The following is a 23,348-nucleotide window of genomic DNA, read 5'->3' on the forward strand; positions in this document are numbered from 1 at the left end:
TGAGGAACATGGTCACGGAGCCATCTCAGGATGTGTAATGAGAGTGAGTGGAGGTGAATGGGGTCCGATGAGATGAGGATTGCAGTTACTGGCAGTGGTGGAAGGAGGAAACGGGAGTTGAGCATGTGAAAGTAGCGAGGATGCGAGGAGGTGCATCAAACCGGTCTGATTGGCGCTGATGAAAGTGACGTGGGGGTGAGAAGTGCTGTAAATGGAGTAGGACTGATGAGACCGAGTGAGAGGGGCTCCACTGCAAGATTTGTGTGCATATAGCCGTCTGCTGACCGTTCCTGATCTAATCAGGTCACGGAACCATTTGCTGCACAGTATCCAGGACATCATGGTCACACTCCTGCTGCTCACTTCTTCTGCCATCTCCACCCAGGCCTAGCGGGAAACAGCAACTCCCTCCTGGCCCTTACAGCATCCAGCAGCACATCAAACGAAGCATCTGTCAAATGGAGGGTGATCATCAATCTCTTAGCAGCTTTTTCGTGGTTCCTCTTCTTCATTCCTATCTGTAGAAACCACCTCACCACTTCCTACATTTCAGTGCTGCACTGGTCCTTCAAATAGAAAATTGTGTCATGCAGGTCGGCATCACATTGTGTATCTCTGATGGGGAGTGACTCTGTATCTCTCTGATGGGGAGTGACTGTATCTCTCTGATGGGGAGTGACTGTATCTCTGATGGGGAGTGACTCTGTATCTCTGATGGGGAGTGACTCTGTATCTCTGATGGGGAGTGACTTTGTACCTCTCTGATGGGGAGTGACTCTGTATCTCTGATGGAGAGTGACTCTATAATGGGGAGTGACTCTATCTCTGATGGGGAGTGACTCTATCTCTGATGGGGAGTGACTCTGTATCTCTGATGGGGAGTGACTCTGTATCTCTGATGGGGAGTGACTCTGTATCTCTGATGGGGAGTGACTCTGTATCTCTGATGGGGAGTGACTCTGTATCTCTCTGATGGGGAGTGAGTCTGTATCTCTGATGGAGAGTGACTCTATAATGGGGAGTGACTCTATCTCTGATGGGGAGTGACTCTATCTCTGATGGGGGGTGACTCTGTATCTCTGATGCGGAGTGACTCTGTATCTCTGATGGGGAGTGACTCTGTATCTCTGATGGGGAGTGACTCTGTATCTCTGATGGGGAGTGACTCTGTATCTCTGATGGGGAGTGACTCTGTATCTCTGATGGGGAGTGACTCTGTATCTCTGATGGGGAGTGACTCTGTATCTCTGATGGGGAGTGACTCTGTATCTCTGATGGGGAGTGACTCTGTATCTCTGATGGGGAGTGACTCTGTATCTCTGATGGGGAGTGACTCTGTATCTCTGATGGGGAGTGACTCTGTATCTCTGATGGGGAGTGAATCTGTATCTCTGATGGGGAGTGACTCTATCTCTGATGGGGAGTGACTCTATCTCTGATGGGGAGTGACTCTATCTCTGATGGGGAGTGACTCTATCTCTGATGGGGAGTGACTCTATCTCTGATGGGGAGTGACTCTATCTCTGATGGGGAGTGACTCTATCTCTGATGGGGAGTGACTCTGTATCTCTGATGGGGAGTGACTCTGTATCTCTGATGGGGAGTGACTCTGTATCTCTGATGGGGAGTGACTCTGTATCTCTGATGGGGAGTGACTCTGTATCTCTGATGGGGAGTGACTCTGTATCTCTGATGGGGAGTGACTCTGTATCTCTGATGGGGAGTGACTCTGTATCTCTCTGATGGGGAGTGACTCTGTATCTCTGATGGGGAGTGACTCTGTATCTCCGATGGGGAGTGACTCTGTATCTCCGATGGGGAGTGACTCTGTATCTCTGATGGGGAGTGACTCTGTATCTCTGATGGGGAGTGACTCTGTATCTCTCTGATGGGGTGTGACTCTGTATCTCTCTGATGGGGAGTGACTCTGTATCTCTCTGATGGGGAGGGACTCTGTATCTCTGATGGGGAGTGACTCTTTATCTCTGATGGGGAGTGACTCTGTATCTCTCTGATGGGGTGTGACTCTGTATCTCTCTGATGGGGAGTGACTCTGTATCTCTCTGATGGGGAGGGACTCTGTATCTCTCTGGGGAGTGACTCGCTCTCTGATGGGGAGTGACTCTGTATCTCTGATCGGGAGTGACTCTGTATCTCTGATGGGGAGTGACTCTATCTCTGATGGGGAGTGACTCTGTATCTCTCTGATGGGGTGTGACTCTGTATCTCTCTGATGGGGAGTGACTCTGTATCTCTCTGATGGGGAGTGACTCTGTATCTCTGATGGGGAGTGACTCTATCTCTGATGGGGAGTGACTCTGTATCTCTGATGGGGAGTGATTCTATCTCTGATGGGGAGTGACTCTGTATCTTTCTGATGGGGAGTGACTATCTCTCTGATGGGGAGTGACTCTGTATCTCTGATGGGGAGTGACTCTATCTCTGATGGGGAGTGACTATCTCTGATGGGGAGTGACTCTGTATCTCTCTGATGGGGAGAGACTCTATCACTCTGATGGGGACTGACTCTGTATCTCTCTGATGGGGAGTGACTCTATTTCTCTGGGGAGTGACTCTGTATCTCTGATGGGGAGTGACTCTGTATCTCTGATGGGGAGTGACTCTCTGTCTCTCATGGGGAGTGACTCTCTCTCTGATGGGGCGAGACTCTATCTCTGATGGGGAGTGACTCTGTATCTCTCTGGGGAGTGACTCTGTATCTCTCTGGGGAGTGACTCTGTAGCTCTCTGATGGGGAGTGACTCTGTATCTCTGATGGGGAGTGACTCTGTATCTCTGATGGGGAGTGACTCTGTATCTCTGATGGGGAGTGACTCTGTATCTCTCTGATGGGGAGTGACTCTGTATCTCTCTGATGGGGAGTGACTCTATCTCTGATGGGGAGTGACTCTGTATCTCTGATGGGGAGTGAGTCTGTATCTCTGATGGGGAGTGACTCTCTATCTCTGATGGGGGGTGACTCTGTATCTCTGATGGGGAGTGACTCTCTATCTCTGATGGGGAGTGACTCTGTATCTCTGATGGGGAGTGACTGTATCTCTGATGGGGAGTGATTCTGTATCTCTGATGGGGAGTGACTCTATCTCTGATGGGGAGTGAATCTCTGTCTCTCATGGGGAGTGAGTCTGTATCTCTGATGGGGAGTGACTCTGTATCTCTGATGGGGAGTGACTCTGTATCTCTCTGATGGGGAGTGACTCTGTATCTCTGATGGGGAGTGACTCTGTATATCTGATGGGGAGTGAATCTATCTCTGATGGGGAGTGACTATCTCTGATGGGGAGTGACTCTATCTCTGATGGGGAGTGACTCTGCATCTCTGGTGGGGAGTGACTCTGTATCTCTCTGATGGGGAGCGACTCTGTATCTCTGATGGGGAGTGACTCTATCTCTGATGGGGAGTGACTCTGCATCTCTGGTGGGGAGTGACTCTGTATCTCTCTGATGGGGAGCGACTCTGTATCTCTGATGGGGAGTGACTCTATCTCTGATTGACTCTATCTCTGATGGGGAGTGACTCTGTATCTCTCTGGGGAGTGACTTTGTATCTCTCTGATGGGGAGTGACTCTGTATCTCTCTGACGGGGAGTGACTCTATCTCTGGGGAGTGACGCTGTATCTCTGATGGGGAGTGACTGTATCTCTGAAGGGGAGTGACTCTGTATCTCGGGAGTGACTCTGTATCTCTGATGGGGAGTGACTCTGTATCTCTGATGGGGAGTGACTCTGTATCTCTGATGGGGAGTGACTCTGTATCTCTCTGATGGGGAGCGACTCTGTATCTCTGATGGGGAGTGATTCTATCTCTGATGGGGAGTGACTATCTCTGATGGGGAGTGACTCTGTATCTCTGATGGGGAGTGACTCTGTATCTCTGATGGGGAGTGACTCTGTATCTCTGATGGGGAGTGACTCTGTATCTCTGATGGGGAGTGACTCTGTATCTCTGATGGGGAGTGACTCTGTATCTCTGATGGGGAGTGACTCTATCTCTGATGGGGAGTGACTCTGTATCTCTGATGGGGAGTGACTCTGTATCTCTGATGGGGAGTGACTCTGTTTCTCTCTGATGGGGAGTGACTCTGTATTTCTGATGGGGAGTGACTCTATCTCTGATTGACTCTATCTCTGATGGGGAGTGATTCTATATCTCGCTGGGGAGTGACTTTTTATCTCTCTGATGGGGAGTGACTCTATCTCTGATGCGGAGTGACTCTGTATCTCTGATGGGGAGTGACTCTATCTCTGATGGGGAGTGACTCTGTATCTCTGATGGGGAGTGACTCTGTATCTCTGGGGAGTGACTCTATCTCTGATGGGGAGTGATTCTATCTCTGATGGGGAGTGACTTTGTATCTCCGGTTCTGGAGTGACTATCTCTGATGGGGAGTGACTGTATCTCTGCTGGGGAGTGACTCTGTATCTCTGATGGGGAATGACTCTATCTCCGATGGGGAGTGACTCTATCTCCGATGGGGAGTGACTCTATCTCCGATGGGGAGTGACTCTATCTCCGATGGGGAGTGACTCTATCTCCGATGGGGAGTGACTCTATCTCCGATGGGGAGTGACTCTATCTCCGATGGGGAGTGACTCTATCTCCGATGGGGAGTGACTCTATCTCCGATGGGGAGTGACTCTATCTCCGATGGGGAGTGACTCTATCTCCGATGGGGAGTGACTCTATCTCCGATGGGGAGTGACTCTATCTCCGATGGGGAGTGACTCTATCTCCGATGGGGAGTGACTCTATCTCCGATGGGGAGTGACTCTATCTCCGATGGGGAGTGACTCTATCTCCGATGGGGAGTGACTCTATCTCCGATGGGGAGTGACTCTATCTCCGATGGGGAGTGACTCTATCTCCGATGGGGAGTGACTCTATCTCCGATGGGGAGTGACTCTATCTCCGATGGGGAGTGACTCTATCTCCGATGGGGAGTGACTCTATCTCCGATGGGGAGTGACTCTATCTCCGATGGGGAGTGACTCTATCTCCGATGGGGAGTGACTCTATCTCCGATGGGGAGTGACTCTATCTCCGATGGGGAGTGACTCTATCTCCGATGGGGAGTGACTCTATCTCCGATGGGGAGTGACTCTATCTCCGATGGGGAGTGACTATCTCTGATGGGGAGTGACTATCTCTGATGGGGAGTGACTCTATCTCTGATGGGGAGTGACTCTATCTCTGATGGGGAGTGACTCTATCTCTGATGGGGAGTGACTCTATCTCTGATGGGGAGTGACTCTATCTCTGATGGGGAGTGACTCTATCTCTGATGGGGAGTGACTCTATCTCTGATGGGGAGTGACTCTATCTCTGATGGGGAGTGACTCTATCTCTGATGGGGAGTGACTCTATCTCTGATGGGGAGTGACTCTATCTCTGATGGGGAGTGACTATCTCTGATGGGGAGTGACTCTATCTCTGATGGGGAGTGACTATCTCTGATGGGGAGTGACTCTATCTTTGATGGGGAGTGATTCTATCTCTGGGGAGTGACTCTATCTCTGATGGGGAGTGACTCTATCTCTGATGGGGAGTGACTCTATCTCTGATGGGGAGTGACTCTATCTCTGATGGGGAGTGACTCTATCTCTGATGGGGAGTGACTCTATCTCTGATGGGGTGACTCTGTATCTCTGATGGGGAGTGACTCTGTATCTCTCCGATGGGGAGTGACTCTGTATCTCTCCGATGGGGAGTGACTCTGTATCTCTCCGATGGGGAGTGACTCTATCTCCGATGGGGAGTGACTCTATCTCCGATGGGGAGTGACTCTATCTCCGATGGGGAGTGACTATCTCCGATGGGGAGTGACTCTATCTCTGATGGGGAGTGACTATCTCTGATGGGGAGTGACTATCTCTGATGGGGAGTGACTCTATCTCTGATGGGGAGTGACTATCTCTGATGGGGAGTGACTCTATCTCTGATGGGGAGTGACTATCTCTGATGGGGAGTGACTCTATCTTTGATGGGGAGTGATTCTATCTCTGGGGAGTGACTCTATCTCTGATGGGGAGTGACTCTATCTCTGATGGGGAGTGACTCTGTATCTCTCTGATGGGGAGTGACTCTGTATCTCTCCGATGGGGAGTGACTCTATCTCCGATGGGGAGTGACTCTATCTCCGATGGGGAGTGACTCTATCTCCGATGGGGAGTGACTCTATCTCCGATGGGGAGTGACTCTATCTCCGATGGGGAGTGACTATCTCCGATGGGGAGTGACTCTATCTCTGATGGGGAGTGACTATCTCTGATGGGGAGTGACTCTATCTCTGATGGGGAGTGACTATCTCTGATGGGGAGTGACTCTATCTCTGATGGGGAGTGACTCTATCTCTGATGGGGTGACTCTGTATCTCTGATGGGGAGTGACTCTGTATCTCTCTGATGGGGAGTGACTCTGTATCTCTCTGATGGAGAGTGACTCTATCTCTGATGGAGAGTGACTCTATCTCTGATGGAGAGTGACTCTATCTCTGATGGAGAGTGACTCTATCTCTGATGGGGAGTGACTCTATCTCTGATGGGGAGTGACTCTGTATCTCTCTGGGGAATGACTCTGTATCTCTCTGGGGAATGACTCTGTATCTCTGGGGAATGACTCTGTATCTCTCTGATGGAGAGTGACTCTATCTCCGATGGAGAGTGACTCTATCTCCGATGGAGAGTGACTCTATCTCCGATGGGGAGTGACTCTATCTCCGATGGGGAGTGACTCTATCTCCGATGGGGAGTGACTCTATCTCCGATGGGGAGTGACTCTATCTCCGATGGGGAGTGACTCTATCTCCGATGGGGAGTGACTCTATCTCCGATGGGGAGTGACTCTATCTCCGATGGGGAGTGACTCTATCTCCGATGGGGAGTGACTCTATCTCCGATGGGGAGTGACTCTATCTCCGATGGGGAGTGACTCTATCTCCGATGGGGAGTGACTCTATCTCCGATGGGGAGTGACTCTATCTCCGATGGGGAGTGACTCTATCTCCGATGGGGAGTGACTCTATCTCCGATGGGGAGTGACTCTATCTCCGATGGGGAGTGACTCTATCTCCGATGGGGAGTGACTCTATCTCCGATGGGGAGTGACTCTATCTCCGATGGGGAGTGACTCTATCTCCGATGGGGAGTGACTCTATCTCCGATGGGGAGTGACTCTATCTCCGATGGGGAGTGACTCTATCTCCGATGGGGAGTGACTATCTCCGATGGGGAGTGACTCTATCTCTGATGGGGAGTGACTATCTCTGATGGGGAGTGACTATCTCTGATGGGGAGTGACTCTATCTCTGATGGGGAGTGACTCTATCTCTGATGGGGAGTGACTATCTCTGATGGGGAGTGACTCTATCTTTGATGGGGAGTGATTCTATCTCTGGGGAGTGACTCTATCTCTGATGGGGAGTGACTCTATCTCTGATGGGGAGTGACTCTATCTCTGATGGGGAGTGACTCTATCTCTCTGGGGAATGACTCTGTATCTCTCTGGGGAATGACTCTATCTCTCTGGGGAGTGACTCTATCTCTCTGATGGGGAGTGACTATCTCTCTGATGGGGAGTGACTCTATCTCTGATGGGGAGTGACTCTGTATCACTCTGATGGGGAGTGACTCTGTATCACTCTGATGGGGAGTGACTCTATCACTCTGATGGGGAGTGACTCTCTATCTCTCTGATGGGGAGTGACTCTGTATTTCTCTGATGGGGAGTGACTCTGTATCTCTGATGGGGAGTGAGTCTGTATCTCTGATGGGGAGTGACTCTGTATCTCTGATGGGGAGTGACTGTATCTCTGATGGGGAGTGATTCTATCTCTGATGGGGAGTGACTCTATCTTTCTGATGGGGAGTGACTCTGTATCTCTGATGGGGAGTGATTCTGTATCTCTGATGGGGAGTGACTCTATCTCTGATGGGGAGTGACTCTCTGTCTCTCATGGGGAGTGACTCTATCTCTCTGGGGAGTGACTCTATCTCTCTGGGGAGTGACTCTGTATCTCTCTGATGGGGAGTGACTCTGTATCTCTCTGATGGGGAGTGACTCTGTATCTCTGATGGGGAGTGGCTCTGTATCTCTCTGATGGGGAGTGACTCTATCTCTGATGGGGAGTGACTCATGGGGAGTGACTCTCTTTCTCTGATGGGGAGTGACTCTATCTCTCTGGGGAGTGACTCTGTATCTCTCTGGGGAGTGACTCTGTATCTCTCTGATGGGGAGTGACTCTGTTTCTCTGATGGGGAGTGACTCTGTTTCTCTGATGGGGAGTGGTTCTGTATCTCTCTGATGGGGAGTGACTCTGTATCTCTCTGATGGGGAGTGACTCTGTATCTCTCTGATGGGGAGTGACTATCTCTGGGGAGTGACTCTGTATCTCTGATGGGGAGTAAATCTGTATCTCTGATGGGGAGTGACTCTGTATCTCTGATGGGGAGTGGCTCTGTATCTCTGGGGATTGACTCTCTATCTCTGATGGGGAGTGACTCTGTATCTCTGATGGGGAGTGACTCTATCTCTGATGGGGAGTGACTCTATCTCTGATGGGGAGTGACTATCTCTGATGGGGAGTGACTCTGTATCTCTCTGGGGAGTGACTCTATCTCTGATGGGGAGTGACTCTGTATCTCTGATGGGGAGTGATTCTGTATCTCTCTGATGGGGAGTGACTATCTCTGCTGGGGAGTGACTCTGTATCTCTGATGGGGAGTGACTCTGCATCTCTGATGGGGAGTGACTCTATCTCTGATGGGGAGTGACTATCTCTGATGGGGAGTGACTATCTCTGATGGGGAGTGGCTCTGTATCTCTGATGGGGAGTGACTCTGTATCTCTCTGATGGGGAGTGACTCTGTATCTCTGATGGGGAGTGACTCTATCTCTGATTGACTCTATCTCTGATGGGGAGTGACTCTGTATCTCTGATGGGGAGTGACTCTGTATCTCTGATGGGGAGTGACTCTATCACTGATGGGGAGTGACTCTGTATCTCTGATGGGGACCGACTCTGTATCTCTCTGATGGGGAGTGACTGTATCTCTGATGGGGAGTGACTCTGTATCTCTGATGGGGAGTGATTCTGTATCTCCCTGATGGGGAGTGACTCTGTATCTCTCTGATGGGGAGTGACTCTGTATCTCTGATGGGGAGTGAATCTGTATCTCTGGGGAGTGACTCTCTATCTCTGCTGGGGAGTGACTCTGTATCTCTGCTGGGGAGTGACTCTGTATCTCTGATGGGGAGTGACTCTGCATCTCTGATGGGGAGTGACTCTGCATCTCTGATGGGGAGTGACTATCTCTGATGGGGAGTGACTCTGTATCTCTGATGGGGAGTGGCTCTGTATCTCTGATGGGGAGTGACTCTGTATCTCTCTGATGGGGAGTGACTCTGTATCTCTGATGGGGAGTGACTCTATCTCTGATTGACTCTATCTCTGATGGGGAGTGACTCTGTATCTCTGATGGGGAGTGACTCTGTATCTCTGATGGGGAGTGACTCTATCTCTGATTGACTCTATCTCTGATGGGGAGTGACTCTGTATCTCTGATGGGGAGTGACTCTGTATCTCTGATGGGGAGTGACTCTGTATCTCTGATGGGGACCGACTCTATCTCTCTGATGGGGAGTGACTGTATCTCTGATGGGGAGTGACTCTGTATCTCTGATGGGGAGTGATTCTGTATCTCCCTGATGGGGAGTGACTCTGTATCTCTCTGATGGGGAGTGACTCTGTATCTCTGATGGGGAGTGACTCTGTATCTCTGGGGAGTGACTGTATCTCTGATGGGGAGTGATTCTGTATCTCTGATGGGGAGTGACTCTATCTCTGATGGGGAGTGACTCTCTTTCTCTGATGGGGAGTGACTCTGTATCTCTCTGATGGGGAGTGACTCTATCTCTCTGATGGGGAGTGACTCTGTATCTCTGATGGGGAATGACTCTATCTCTCTGATGGGGAGTGATTCTGTATCTCTGAAGGGGAGTGACTCTCTTTCTCTGATGGGGAGTGACTCTCTTTCTCTGATGGGGAGTGACTCTCTATCTCTGATGGGGAGTGACTCTCTATCTCTGATGGGGAGTGACTATCTCTCTGATGGGGAGTGACTCTGTATCTCTCTGGGGAGTGACTCTGTATCTCTCTGATGGGGAGTGACTCTGTATCTCTGGGGAGTGACTCTGTATCTCTGATGGGGAGTGACTGTATCTCTGATGGGGAGTGATTCTGTATCTCTGGGGAGTGATTCTGTATCTCTGATGGGGAGTGACTCTATCTCTGATGGGGAGTGACTCTGTATCTCTCTGATGGGGAGTGACTCTGTATTTCTCTGATGGGGAGTGACTCTGTATCTCTGATGGGGAGTGACTCTGTATCTCTGATGGGGAGTGACTCTGTATCTCTGATGGGGAGTGACTATCTCTGATGGGGAGTGACTCTGTATCTCTGAGGGGGAGTGACTCTGTATCTCTGAGGGGGAGTGATTCTGTATCTCTGATGGGAGTGACTCTATCTCTGATGGGGAGTGACTCTCTGTCTCTCATGGGGAGTGACTCTCTTTCTCTGTTGGGGAGTGACTCTGTATCTCTGATGGGGAGTGACTCTGTATCTCTCTGGGGAGTGACTCTGTATCTCTCTGATGGGGAGTGACTCTGTATCTCTCTGATGGGGAGTGACTGTATCTCTGATGGGGAGTGACTCTATCTCTGATGGGGAGTGACTCTGTATCTCTGATGGGGAGTGACTCTGTATCTCTGATGGGGAGTGACTCTATCTCTCTGATGGGGAGTGACTCTGTATCTCTCTGATGGGGAGTGACTCTGTATCTCTCTGATGGGGAGTGACTCTGTATCTCTCTGATGGGGAGTGACTCTCTCTGGGGAGTGACTCTGTATCTCTGATGGGGGGTGATGTAAGAAAAAGGAGACTTACCATCAAGTAACTTTAAAGTAAGCTTTAAGTAACTTATAAACACACTATATACAAGAGAGGTCTTCACCATGCCTCTGGTAGAAGCCTCTTACAATACTGAACAGACCAGTATTTATACCAGTCCAACAGGAAGTGACATTTACAGGAAGTGAGGTAATTACACAGTTCATAGTTCATAGTTCATAGTTCACAGGAAGTGATGACATAACTTCCCGGAAGTTAGCATTTTTATCACATTCTTCCCTCCTGCAGGATTAGGAGGCTGTGGTCTACCTTTTGGTCCGTAGCCGCCGAACAAGGAAGAGTCGCACCCGTTTGGATTCCCGTCGTAGAGGGTCGCTGGTCCGCTTACATGCGGTTGGCCATTGGTCAGAGTCTGTGTGGCCTGGATTGCCCTGTGAAGGGTCGGGGAGATCATGGCTTCGAGTACGAGCCCCAATAGGTTCAAAGTCGGACTGCCTCTGTTCAGAGGGAGGTGCAGAGCTGGTCTGTGGCGGAGCAGTACTTTCATGCGCGGTACTGGGAGGGTCGTAACCTTGAGCACGGGGTTCTACCGGCACCAAGCTAGTTGGTGTCCGATCAGGATCCTGGAGAGGGGTACCCGATAGGTCCCAAGAGTTTCCTGGTGAAATGCCATCACCCGATGTCCCACTAGGTCCTGGTGGGCAGGGAGCCAGATCCCGTAATGATACGGTAGATTCTCGGCCGTCGGAATATCGTATGTTTGCATAGGTGGGGTTGGCATCGGTTAGTTCGACCTCGTCTACAAGAGGGTCATTTTTAGACGTCCGAACGTATCTTCGGAGTAATACAGGTCCAGGAGTAGTTAGCCATGACGGGAGTGATGTTCCATGAGATGAGCGACGCTGGAATCCAAAGAACCACTCATGAGGTGTAGTATTTGTGGCTGTAGAAAGCAGGGACCGTATAGAGTGCAATGCATCCGGAAGCACTGTTTCCCATTGCTGGTCTGGTAGGCCCCGAGATCTTAAAGCGAGACGTACGGAATTCCAGATGATACCGTTATACCTCTCTACCTGCCCATTTCCGATGGGATGGTATGGTGTTGTTTTGCTTGTAGCAATTCCCCGTTCTGAGAGGTAGTCCTTGAGTTCCCTTGACATAAAGGATGGACCCCGATCTGAGTGAATATAAGCCGGCATGCCACAGAGAGAAAATACCTGCTCAAGGCAGCAGATTACTGTGGACGCCAGCATATTGGAGCAGGGGAAGGCAAACGGAAAACGTGAATATTCGTCGATCATGGTGAGCAAATATGTGTTCCGAGTTGAAGAGGGCACTGGGCCCTTAAAATCGATGCTAAGTCGTTGCATCGGTTGGGTTGCATGTATGAGTATACCATCTGAGGGGCGGAAGAACTGAGGTTTTAATTCCGCACAAAGCCGGCATTCTGAGCATATTTTCTTTACATCTCCAGTGGAAAAAGGGAGATTCCGTGATCGTACGAAATGTAGCATGCGCGTAACGCCAGGATGACACAAACCATTGTGGACATCCATGAGAGTGGAGGATGACATAGTGGAGCAGAATGCCCGTGTGAGGGTGTCCGGGGCCACATTCTCCTTGCCAGGCCGATAGAGAATGGTATAACCAAAAGAGGCCAGTTCCATCCTCCAAAGTTGTATTTTATTATTCTTAATTTTGGTTCGTTTTCGATTATCGAGCATGAAGGTGACTGATCGTTGGTCCGTGATCAATGTAAAATGCTGGCGAGCTAGAAAATGGTTCCACTTCCGTACTGCCTCTATGATGGCTGTGGCTTCTTTCTCAACCGGAGGATAATGTAGCTCGGCACCTTGTAAGGTCCTGGACATAAATGCTACAGGACGACCTTCCTGATTCAGAGTAGCCGAGATCGCCACCTCCGAGGCATCACATTCAACCACGAAAGGGAGATTCTCATCGATGGAGTGAAGAGCCGCTTTCTCCAACTGTTTTTTGAGAAGGTTAAAGGCTGCAACAGCCGCTGTTCCCAGTGGAAATGATCTAGCATGCAGCAAGGGTTGGATTTTGTCCGAAAAATGAGGAATCCATTTAGCGTAGTATGCAAACAGACCGAGAGCCCGACGTAAAGAAGCCGGATTCTTAGGTGACGGGAGCTCTTGGAGCGGGCGAAGTCTTTCTGGGTCTGGCTTAATGATACCATTGCCTACGCAGTAGCCAAGGATGTTGATGGTCGGTTGCGACTCAACAGATTTGGATTCATTCAGGGTCAAATTACGGCGATGGAGGGCATCCCGAAATTTTTGGAGGTTGGAGTCGTGTTCCTGTTGATCGTGACCTGCAATGGTAATGTTATCAAGATAGGGAAAAGTGTCCCTTAGGTTTTCCTGCTTAACCAGGCCATCCATTGCCCGTTGAAAGACAGCCACTCCATTAGTAACCCCGAATGGGAGGCGACGAAATTGGTACAGCCGTCCATTAGCCTCAAAGGCTGTGTACTGCTTATCTGAGACCTTCAAGGGTAACTGATGATAGGCACTTTTTAAATCGTAAGTTGAGAACACTTTGTATTCGGCCAGTTTATTAACCATATCATCAATGCGTGGCAATGGGTAGGCGTCCAAGTCGGTATATTGATTGATGGTTTGCGAATAATCGATGCATAGTCGCTGTTTGTGAGGTTTTAGAGGGTTCTTGACAATGACGACTTGAGCCCGCCAGGGCGACGAACATGGTTCGATGATATCCTCTGCTAGAAGTCGAGAGATTTCAGCCGCAATAAAAGATTGGTCTCCCTGATTAAAGCGCCGCGATTTCGTTATTATCGGTTGGCATTGAGGCGGAATACTGGCAAATAATGAGGGTTCATCAAGTGAAGCTGCTGATAATGCACAAAATGGTAATTTAGATGGTATATTAGAAATAGTAAGTCCGGGTTTGGATCCACCAAACTCAATGGTGAGTTTCTTATGCTGTTTTTGGAAGTCCAGCCCTAAGAGGAGATCACTACATAAGTCTTTGAGCACTGAAAGTCGGGTGGAGGGATACATACGACCATGAAGTGTCATATCAACAACACAAAAGCCGGAGATTCTGGTATTAAGTGATGACTGGGCCATCGCAATTGCCTGGTCCGATGGGAAGACATGTAGTTTCAATTTCGCAACAATCTGTTCCTTAATGAAACTATCAGTACTTCCTGAGTCAATTAAGGCATCTAAGGTATGCCCTTTAATTGAAATTTTTGTGGCTGCCTGAGACAGGTTCTGTGGGCAAGCAGCTGTAATTGGTGTCGTTGCACAGAGAGTGGCTAAAACTCTCGGTGTGCTTCTTCGGGAGAGAGCTCGAGAGGAAGCTTGATAGGTCCTAGCTGGAGCATCTTGATAGGCCCTAATTGGGGCAGTTCGGTAGGCCTTAGCTGGATTGGCCCTCGTAGAGGCCCTTGATAGGCAAACTTTAGCAAAGTGTCCTTTTTTCCCGCAATAACTGCAGATTGCATTGCGAGCAGGGCAGGTTTTCCTAGGGTGAAAAGCATCTCCACAAAAGAAGCATTCCTTCCTAGATTGCCAAGAGGCTGCTAAAGTGGGGTCGTCCTCCTCTTCTTCATCAGAATTATCAGAATTAGATTCCCCCATGATAGGGTTCACCTGAGACCGCTTGAATTGTCTGGTTGCAGCTACAGCAGCAGATCGAGATCTGGGCAGCTGATAGAGGTCTGCATTTCTCTTTGCCAAATCCAGTGAACAAGCTAGTTCAAAAGCTTTTTGTAGCTCAAGTGTTTTACTTTCTAGTAGACGCTGGCGTATAAATGGAGAGGCAATCCCGCAGATGAAAGCATCACGAATCATTTCTTGGCGGTACAGCTCAGCTGAGGCTGCCTGAAAGTTACAATCTACGCTGAGCCTGCGAAGTTCTTGCAGGAATTCGTCAATTGATTCCCCTGGCCCTTGTCGGGCTGTGGCCAGTAGATGTCTAGCATAGACCTCATTTGGGGTCTTCGCATACAGTTTCTTAAGTGCCCGAATCACCTCTTCGTAATTATCCCAGTCATCAACATATTCGAACACTTTTGGGGTCACATAATTGACAAGTATCTTCAATTTAGCAGGAGCATCCACTTTACATTCATCCAGAAAATTCTCAAAAGTACGATACCAATGCTTCCATACCCTGCCAGCTGCTGGTGTATTCGGGTCCAAGTCCAGACGAATAGGTCTAAGGATTTTCTCCATGATGGGTGGTTCCCTGGATCCTTAACTTCCGAGTTTGTCTGAAGGTCTAGTATTTGTCAGTGTAAATACTAAGTTACTTAAATTGATGTAAGAAAAAGGAGACTTACCATCAAGTAACTTTAAAGTAAGCTTTAAGTAACTTATAAACACACTATATACAAGAGAGGTCTTTACCATGCCTCTGGTAGAAGCCTCTTACAATACTGAACAGACCAGTATTTATACCAGTCCAACAGGAAGTGACATTTACAGGAAGTGAGGTAATTACACAGTTCATAGTTCATAGTTCACAGGAAGTGATGACATAACTTCCCGGAAGTTAGCATTTTTATCACAGGGGGTGACTCTGTATCTCTGATGGGGAGTGACTCTGTATCTCTGATAGGGAGTGACTCTGTATCTCTGGGGAGTGACTGTATCTCTGATGGGGAGTGATTCTGTATCTCTGATGGGAAGTGACTCTCTGTCTCTCATGGGGAGTGACTCTCTTTCTCTGATGGGGAGTGACTCTGTATCTCAATGGGGAGTGACTCTCTCTCTCTGATGGGGAGTGATTCTGTATCTCTGATGGGGAGTGACTCTCTGTCTCTGATGGGGAGTGACTCTGTATCTCTGATGGGGAGTGACTCTGTATCTCTGATGGGGAGTGACTCTGTATCTCTGATGGGGAGTGACTCTGTATCTCTGATGGGGAGTGACTCTATCTCTGATGGAGAGTGACTCTATCTCTCTGATGGGGAGTGACTCTGTATCTCTGATGGGGAGTGACTCTGTATCTCTGATGGGGAGTGACTCTGTATCTCTGATGGGGAGTGACTCTATCTCTGATGGGGAGTGACTGTATCTCTGATGGGGAGTGACTCTGTATCTCTGATGGGGAGTGACTCTGTATCTCTGATGGGGAGTGACACTCTATCTCTGCTGGGGAGTGACTCTCTATCTCTGATGCGGAGTGACTCTGTATCTCTGATGGGGAGTGACTCTGCATCTCTGATGGGGCGTGACTCTGTATCTCTGGTGGGGAGTGACTGTATCTCTGATGGGGAGTGACTCTATCTCTGATGGGGAGTGACTCTGTATCTCTCTGATGTGGAGTGACTCTATCTCTGATGGGGAGTGACTCTGTATCTCTGATGGGGAGTGACTCTGTATCTCTGATGGGGAGTGACTCTGTATCTCTCTGATGGGGAGTGACTCTGTATCTCTGATGCGGAGTGACTCTGTATCTCTGATGGGGAGTGACTCTGTATCTCTCTGATGGGGAGTGACTCTGTATCTCTGATGGGGAGTGACTCTGTATCTCTCTGATGGGGAGTGACTCTGTATCTCTGATGGGGAGTGACTCTGTATCTCTGATGGGGAGTGACTCTGTATCTCTGATGGGGAGTGACTCTATCTCTGATGGGGAGTGACTCTGTATCTCTCTGATGGGGAGTGACTCTGTATCTCTCTGGGGATTGACTCTCTGATGGGGCGTGACACTCTACCTCTGATGGGGAGTGACTCTGTATCTCTGATGGGGAGTGACTCTGTATCTCTGATGGGGAGTGACTCTGTATCTGATGGGGAATGACTCTGTATCTCTTATGGGGAGTGACTCTGTATCTCTCTGATGGGGAGTGACTCTGTATCTCTGATGGGGAGTGACTCTCTATCTCTGATGGGGAGTGACTCTCTATCTCTGATGGGGAGTGACTCTCTATCTCTGATGGGGGTGACTCTGTATCTCTGATGGGGAGTGACTCTGTATCTCTGATGGGGAGTGACTCTATATCTCTCTGATGGGGTGTGACTCTGTATCTCTCTGATGGGGAGTGACTCTGTATCTCTCTGATGGGGAGTGACTCTGTATCTCTGATGGGGAGTGACTCTATCTCTGATGGGGAGTGATTCTATCTCTGATGGGGAGTGACTATCTCTGATGGGGAGTGACTCTGTATCTCTCTGATGGGGAGTGACTCTGTATCACTCTGATGGGGAGTGACTCTGTATTTCTCTGGGGATTGACTCTCTGATGGGGCGTGACACTCTACCTCTGATGGGGAGTGACTCTGTATCTCTGATGGGGAGTGACTCTGTATCTCTGATGGGGAGTGACTCTGTATCTCTGATGGGGAGTGACTCTATCTCTGATGGGGAGTGACTCTGTATCTCTCTGATGGGGAGTGACTCTGTATCTCTCTGGGGATTGACTCTCTGATGGGGCGTGACACTCTACCTCTGATGGGGAGTGACTCTGTATCTCTGATGGGGAGTGACTCTGTATCTCTGATGGGGAGTGACTCTATATCTGATGGGGAATGACTCTGTATCTCTGATGGGGAGTGACTCTGTATCTCCGATGGGGAGTGACTCTGTATCTCCGATGGGGAGTGACTCTGTATCTCCGATGGGGAGTGACTCTGTATCTCCGATGGGGAGTGACTCTGTATCTCTGATGGGGAGTGACTCTGTATCTCTCTGATGGGGAGTGACTCTGTATCTCTGATGGGGAGTGACTCTGTATCTCTGATGGGGAGTGACTCTGTATCTCTGATGGGGAGTGACTCTGTATCTCTGATGGGGAGTGACTCTGTATCTCTGATGGGGAGTGACTCTATCTCTGATGGGGAGTGACTCTGTATCTCTGATGGGGAGTGACTCTGTATCTCTGATGGGGAGTGACTCTGTATCTCTGATGGGGAGTGACTCTGTATCTCTGATGGGGAGTGACTCTGTATCTCTCTGATGGGGAGTGACTCTGTATCTCTGATGGGGAGTGCCTCTGTATCTCTGATGGGGAGTGACTCTGTATCTCTGATGAGGAGTGACTCTGTATCTCTGATGGGGAGTGACTCTGTATCTCTCCGATGGGGAGTGACTCTGTATCTCCGATGGGGAGTGACTCTGTATCTCCGATGGGGAGTGACTCTGTATCTCCGATGGGGAGTGACTCTGTATCTCCGATGGGGAGTGACTCTGTATCTCTGATGGGGAGTGACTCTGTATCTCTGATGGGGAGTGACTCTGTATCTCTCTGATGGGGAGTGACTCTGTATCTCTGATGGGGAGTGACTCTGTATCTCTGATGGGGAGTGACTCTGTATCTCTGATGGGGAGTGACTCTGTATCTCTGATGGGGAGTGACTCTGTATCTCTGATGGGGAGTGACTCTGTATCTCTGATGAGGAGTGACTCTGTATCTCTGATGGGGAGTGACTCTGTATCTCCGATGGGGAGTGACTATCTCTGATGAGGAGTGACTCTGTATCTCTGATGGGGAGTGACTCTGTATCTCTCGGATGGGGAGTGACTCTGTATCTCCGATGGGGAGTGACTCTGTATCTCCGATGGGGAGTGACTCTGTATCTCTGATGGGGAGTGACTCTATCTCTGATGCGGAGTGACTCTATCTCTGATGGGGAGTGACTGTATCTCTGATGGGGAGTGACTCTGTATCTCTGATGGGGAGTGACTCTGCATCTCTGATTGGGAGTGACTCTGTATCTCTGATGAGGAGTGACTCTGTATCTCTGATGGGCAGTGACTCTGTATCTCTGATGGGGAGTGACTCTATCTCTGATGGGGAGTGACTCTGTATCTCTGATGGGGAGTGACTCTATCTCTGATGGGGAGTGACTCTATCTCTGATGAGGAGTGACTCTGTATCTCTGATGGGGAGTGACTCTGTATCTCTCCGATGGGGAGTGACTCTGTATCTCCGATGGGGAGTGACTCTGTATCTCCGATGGGGAGTGACTCTGTATCTCCGATGGGGAGTGACTCTGTATCTCCGATGGGGAGTGACTCTGTATCTCCGATGGGGAGTGACTCTGTATCTCTGATGGGGAGTGACTCTGTATCTCTCTGATGGGGAGTGACTCTGTATCTCTGATGGGGAGTGACTCTGTATCTCTGATGGGGAGTGACTCTGTATCTCTGATGGGGAGTGACTCTGTATCTCTGATGGGGAGTGACTCTGTATCTCTGATGGGGAGTGACTCTGTATCTCTGATGGGGAGTGACTCTATCTCTGATGGGGAGTGACTCTGTATCTCTGATGGGGAGTGACTCTGTATCTCTCTGATGGGGAGTGACTCTGTATCTCTGATGGGGAGTGCCTCTGTATCTCTGATGGGGAGTGACTCTGTATCTCTGATGAGGAGTGACTCTGTATCTCTGATGGGGAGTGACTCTGTATCTCTCCGATGGGGAGTGACTCTGTATCTCCGATGGGGAGTGACTCTGTATCTCCGATGGGGAGTGACTCTGTATCTCCGATGGGGAGTGACTCTGTATCTCTGATGGGGAGTGACTCTGTATCTCTGATGGGGAGTGACTCTGTATCTCTCTGATGGGGAGTGACTCTGTATCTCTGATGGGCAGTGACTCTGTATCTCTGATGGGGAGTGACTCTGTATCTCTGATGGGGAGTGACTCTGTATCTCTGATGGGGAGTGACTCTGTATCTCTGATGGGGAGTGACCCTGTATCTCTGATGGGGAGTGACTCTGTATCTCTGATGAGGAGTGACTCTGTATCTCCGATGGGGAGTGACTCTGTATCTCCGATGGGGAGTGACTCTGTATCTCCGATGGAGAGTGACTATCTCTGATGAGGAGTGACTCTGTATCTCTGATGGGGAGTGACTCTGTATCTCTCCGATGGGGAGTGACTCTGTATCTCCGATGGGGAGTGACTCTCTATCTCCGATGGGGAGTGACTCTGTATCTCCGATGGGGAGTGACTCTGTATCTCCGATGGGGAGTGACTCTGTATCTCCGATGGGGAGTGACTCTGTATCTCTGATGGGGAGTGACTCTGTATCTCTGATGGGGAGTGACTCTGTATCTCTGATGGGGAGTGACTCTGTATCTCTGATGGGGAGTGACTCTGTATCTCTGATGGGGAGTGACTCTGTATCTCTGATGGGGAGTGACTCTGTATCTCTCTGATGGGGAGTGACTCTGTATCTCTGATGGGGAGTGACTCTGTATCTCTGATGGGGAGTGACTCTGTATCTCTGATGGGGAGTGACTCTGTATCTCTGATGGGGAGTGACTCTGTATCTCTGATGGGGAGTGACTCTGTATCTCCGATGGGGAGTGACTCTGTATCTCTGATGGGGAGTGATTCTATCTCTGATGGGGAGTGACTCTGTATCTCTCTGATGGGGAGTGACTCTGTATCTCTGATGGGGAGTGACTCTGTATCTCTGATGAGGAGTGACTCTGTATCTCTGATGGGGAGTGACTGTGTATCTCTCTGATGAGGAGTGACTCTGTATCTCTCTGATGGGGAGTGACTCTGTATCTCTCTGATGAGGAGTGACTCTGTATCTCTGATGGGGAGTGACTCTGTATCTCTCCGATGGGGCGTGACTCTGTATCTCCGATGGGGAGTGACTCTGTATCTCCGATGGGGAGTGACTCTGTATCTCTGATGGGGAGTGACTCTGTATCTCTGATGGGGAGTGACTGTGTAGCTCTCTGATGCGGAGTGACTCTGTATCTCTGCTGGGGAGTGACTCTGTATCTCTGATGAGGAGTGACTCTGTATCTCTCCGATGGGGAGTGACTTTGTATCTCTGATGGGGAGTGACTCTGTATCTCTGATGGGGAGTGACTCTGTATCTCCGATGGGGAGTGACTCTGTATCTCCGATGGGGAGTGACTCTGTATCTCCGATGGGGAGTGACTCTGTATCTCCGATGGGGAGTGACTCTGTATCTCTGATGGGGAGTGACTCTGTATCTCTGATGGGGAGTGACTCTGTATCTCTCTGATGGGGAGTGACTCTATCTCTGATGGGGAGTGACTCTGTATCTCTGATGGGGAGTGACTCTGTATCTCTGATGGGGAGTGACTCTATCTCTGATGAGGAGTGACTCTGTATCTCTGATGGGGAGTGACTCTGTATCTCTGATGGAGAGTGACTCTGTATCTCTGATGGGGAGTGACTCTGTATCTCTGATGGGGAGTGACTCTATCTCTGATGAGGAGTGACTCTGTATCTCTCCGATGGGGAGTGACTCTGTATCTCTGATGGGGAGTGACTCTATCTCTGATGGGGAGTGACTGTGTATCTCTGATGAGGAGTGACTCTGTATCTCTCCGATGGGGAGTGTCTCTGTATCTCTGATGGGGAGTGACTCTGTATCTCTCCGATGGGGAGTGACTCTGTATCTCCGATGGGGAGTGACTCTGTATCTCTCTGATGGGGAGTGACTCTGTATCTCTGATGGGGAGTGACTCTATCTCTGATGAGGAGTGACTCTGTATCTCTGATGGGGAGTGACTCTGTATCTCTGATGGGGAGTGACTCTGTATCTCTGATGGGGAGTGACTCTATCTCTGATGAGGAGTGACTCTGTATCTCTGATGGGGAGTGACTCTGTATCTCTGATGGAGAGTGACTCTGTATCTCTGATGGGGAGTGACTCTATCTCTGATGGGGAGTGACTCTATCTCGGATGAGGAGTGACTCTGTATCTCTGATGGGGAGTGACTCTATATCTCTGATGGGGAGTGACTCTGTATCTCCGATGGGGAGTGACTCTGTATCTCCGATGGGGAGTGACTCTGTATCTCTGATGGGGAGTGACTCTGTATCTCTGATGGGGAGTGACTCTGTATCTCTGATGGGGAGTGACTCTGTATCTCTCTGATGGGGAGTGACTCTGTATCTCTGATGGGGAGTGACTCTATCTCTGATGAGGAGTGACTCTGTATCTCTGATGGGGAGTGACTCTGTATCTCTGATGGAGAGTGACTCTGTATCTCTGATGGGGAGTGACTCTGTATCTCTGATGGGGAGTGACTCTATCTCTGATGAGGAGTGACTCTGTATCTCTGATGGGGAGTGACTCTGTATTTCTGTTGGGGAGTGACTCTATCTCTGATGAGGAGTGACTCTGTATCTCTGATGGGGAGTGACTCTGTATCTCTGATGGGGAGTGACTGTGTATCTCTGATGAGGAGTGACTCTGTATCTCTCCGATGGGGAGTGACTCTGTATCTCTGATGGGGAGTGACTCTATCTCTGATGGGGAGTGACTGTGTATCTCTGATGAGGAGTGACTCTGTATCTCTCCGATGGGGAGTGTCTCTGTATCTCTGATGGGGAGTGACTCTGTATCTCTCCGATGGGGAGTGACTCTGTATCTCCGATGGGGAGTGACTCTGTATCTCTCTGATGGGGAGTGACTCTGTATCTCTGATGGGGAGTGACTCTATCTCTGATGAGGAGTGACTCTGTATCTCTGATGGGGAGTGACTCTGTATCTCTGATGGAGAGTGACTCTGTATCTCTGATGGGGAGTGACTCTGTATCTCTGATGGGGAGTGACTCTATCTCTGATGAGGAGTGACTCTGTATCTCTGATGGGGAGTGACTCTGTATTTCTGTTGGGGAGTGACTCTATCTCTGATGAGGAGTGACTCTGTATCTCTGATGGGGAGTGACTCTGTATCTCTGATGGGGAGTGACTGTGTATCTCTGATGGGGAGTGACTCTATCTCTGATGGGGAGTGACTGTGTATCTCTGATGAGGAGTGACTCTGTATCTCTCCGATGGGGAGTGTCTCTGTATCTCTGATGGGGAGTGACTCTGTATCTCTCCGATGGGGAGTGACTCTGTATCTCCGATGGGGAGTGACTCTGTATCTCTGATGGGGAGTGACTCTGTATCTCTGATGGGGAGTGACTCTGTATCTCTCCGATGGGGAGTGACTCTGTATCTCCGATGGGGAGTGACTCTGTATCTCCGATGGGGAGTGACTCTGTATCTCCGATGGGGAGTGACTCTGTATCTCCGATGGGGAGTGACTCTGTATCTCCGATGGGGAGTGACTCTGTATCTCCGATGGGGAGTGACTCTGTATCTCCGATGGGGAGTGACTCTGTATCTCCGATGGGGAGTGACTCTGTATCTCCGATGGGGAGTGACTCTGTATCTCCGATGGGGAGTGACTCTGTATCTCCGATGGGGAGTGACTCTGTATCTCTGATGGGGAGTGACTCTGTATCTCTCTGATGGGGAGTGACTCTGTATCTCTGATGAGGAGTGACTCTGTATCTCTGATGGGGAGTGACTGTGTATCTCTGATGGGGAGTGACTCTGTATCTCTCCGATGGGGAGTGACTCTGTATCTCTGATGGGGAGTGACTCTGTATCTCCGATGGGGAGTGACTCTGTATCTCTGATGGGGAGT

At 49.8% G+C, this 23,348-nt stretch overlaps 1 protein-coding gene across 2 annotated transcripts in view; it reads left to right on the forward strand.

The window, feature by feature from the left end:
* Window positions 1-23,348, forward strand: part of LOC147096965 (calcitonin gene-related peptide type 1 receptor-like) — a 302,051-nt gene that overhangs the window by 265,291 nt on the left and 13,412 nt on the right. The window lies entirely within an intron of this gene.

The sequence above is a fragment of the Somniosus microcephalus genome, chromosome 33, assembly GCF_052327205.1.
Source record: "Somniosus microcephalus isolate GS21.2 chromosome 33, FLI_Smic_1.0, whole genome shotgun sequence".
Classification (NCBI taxonomy): Eukaryota; Metazoa; Chordata; class Chondrichthyes; order Squaliformes; family Somniosidae; genus Somniosus; species Somniosus microcephalus.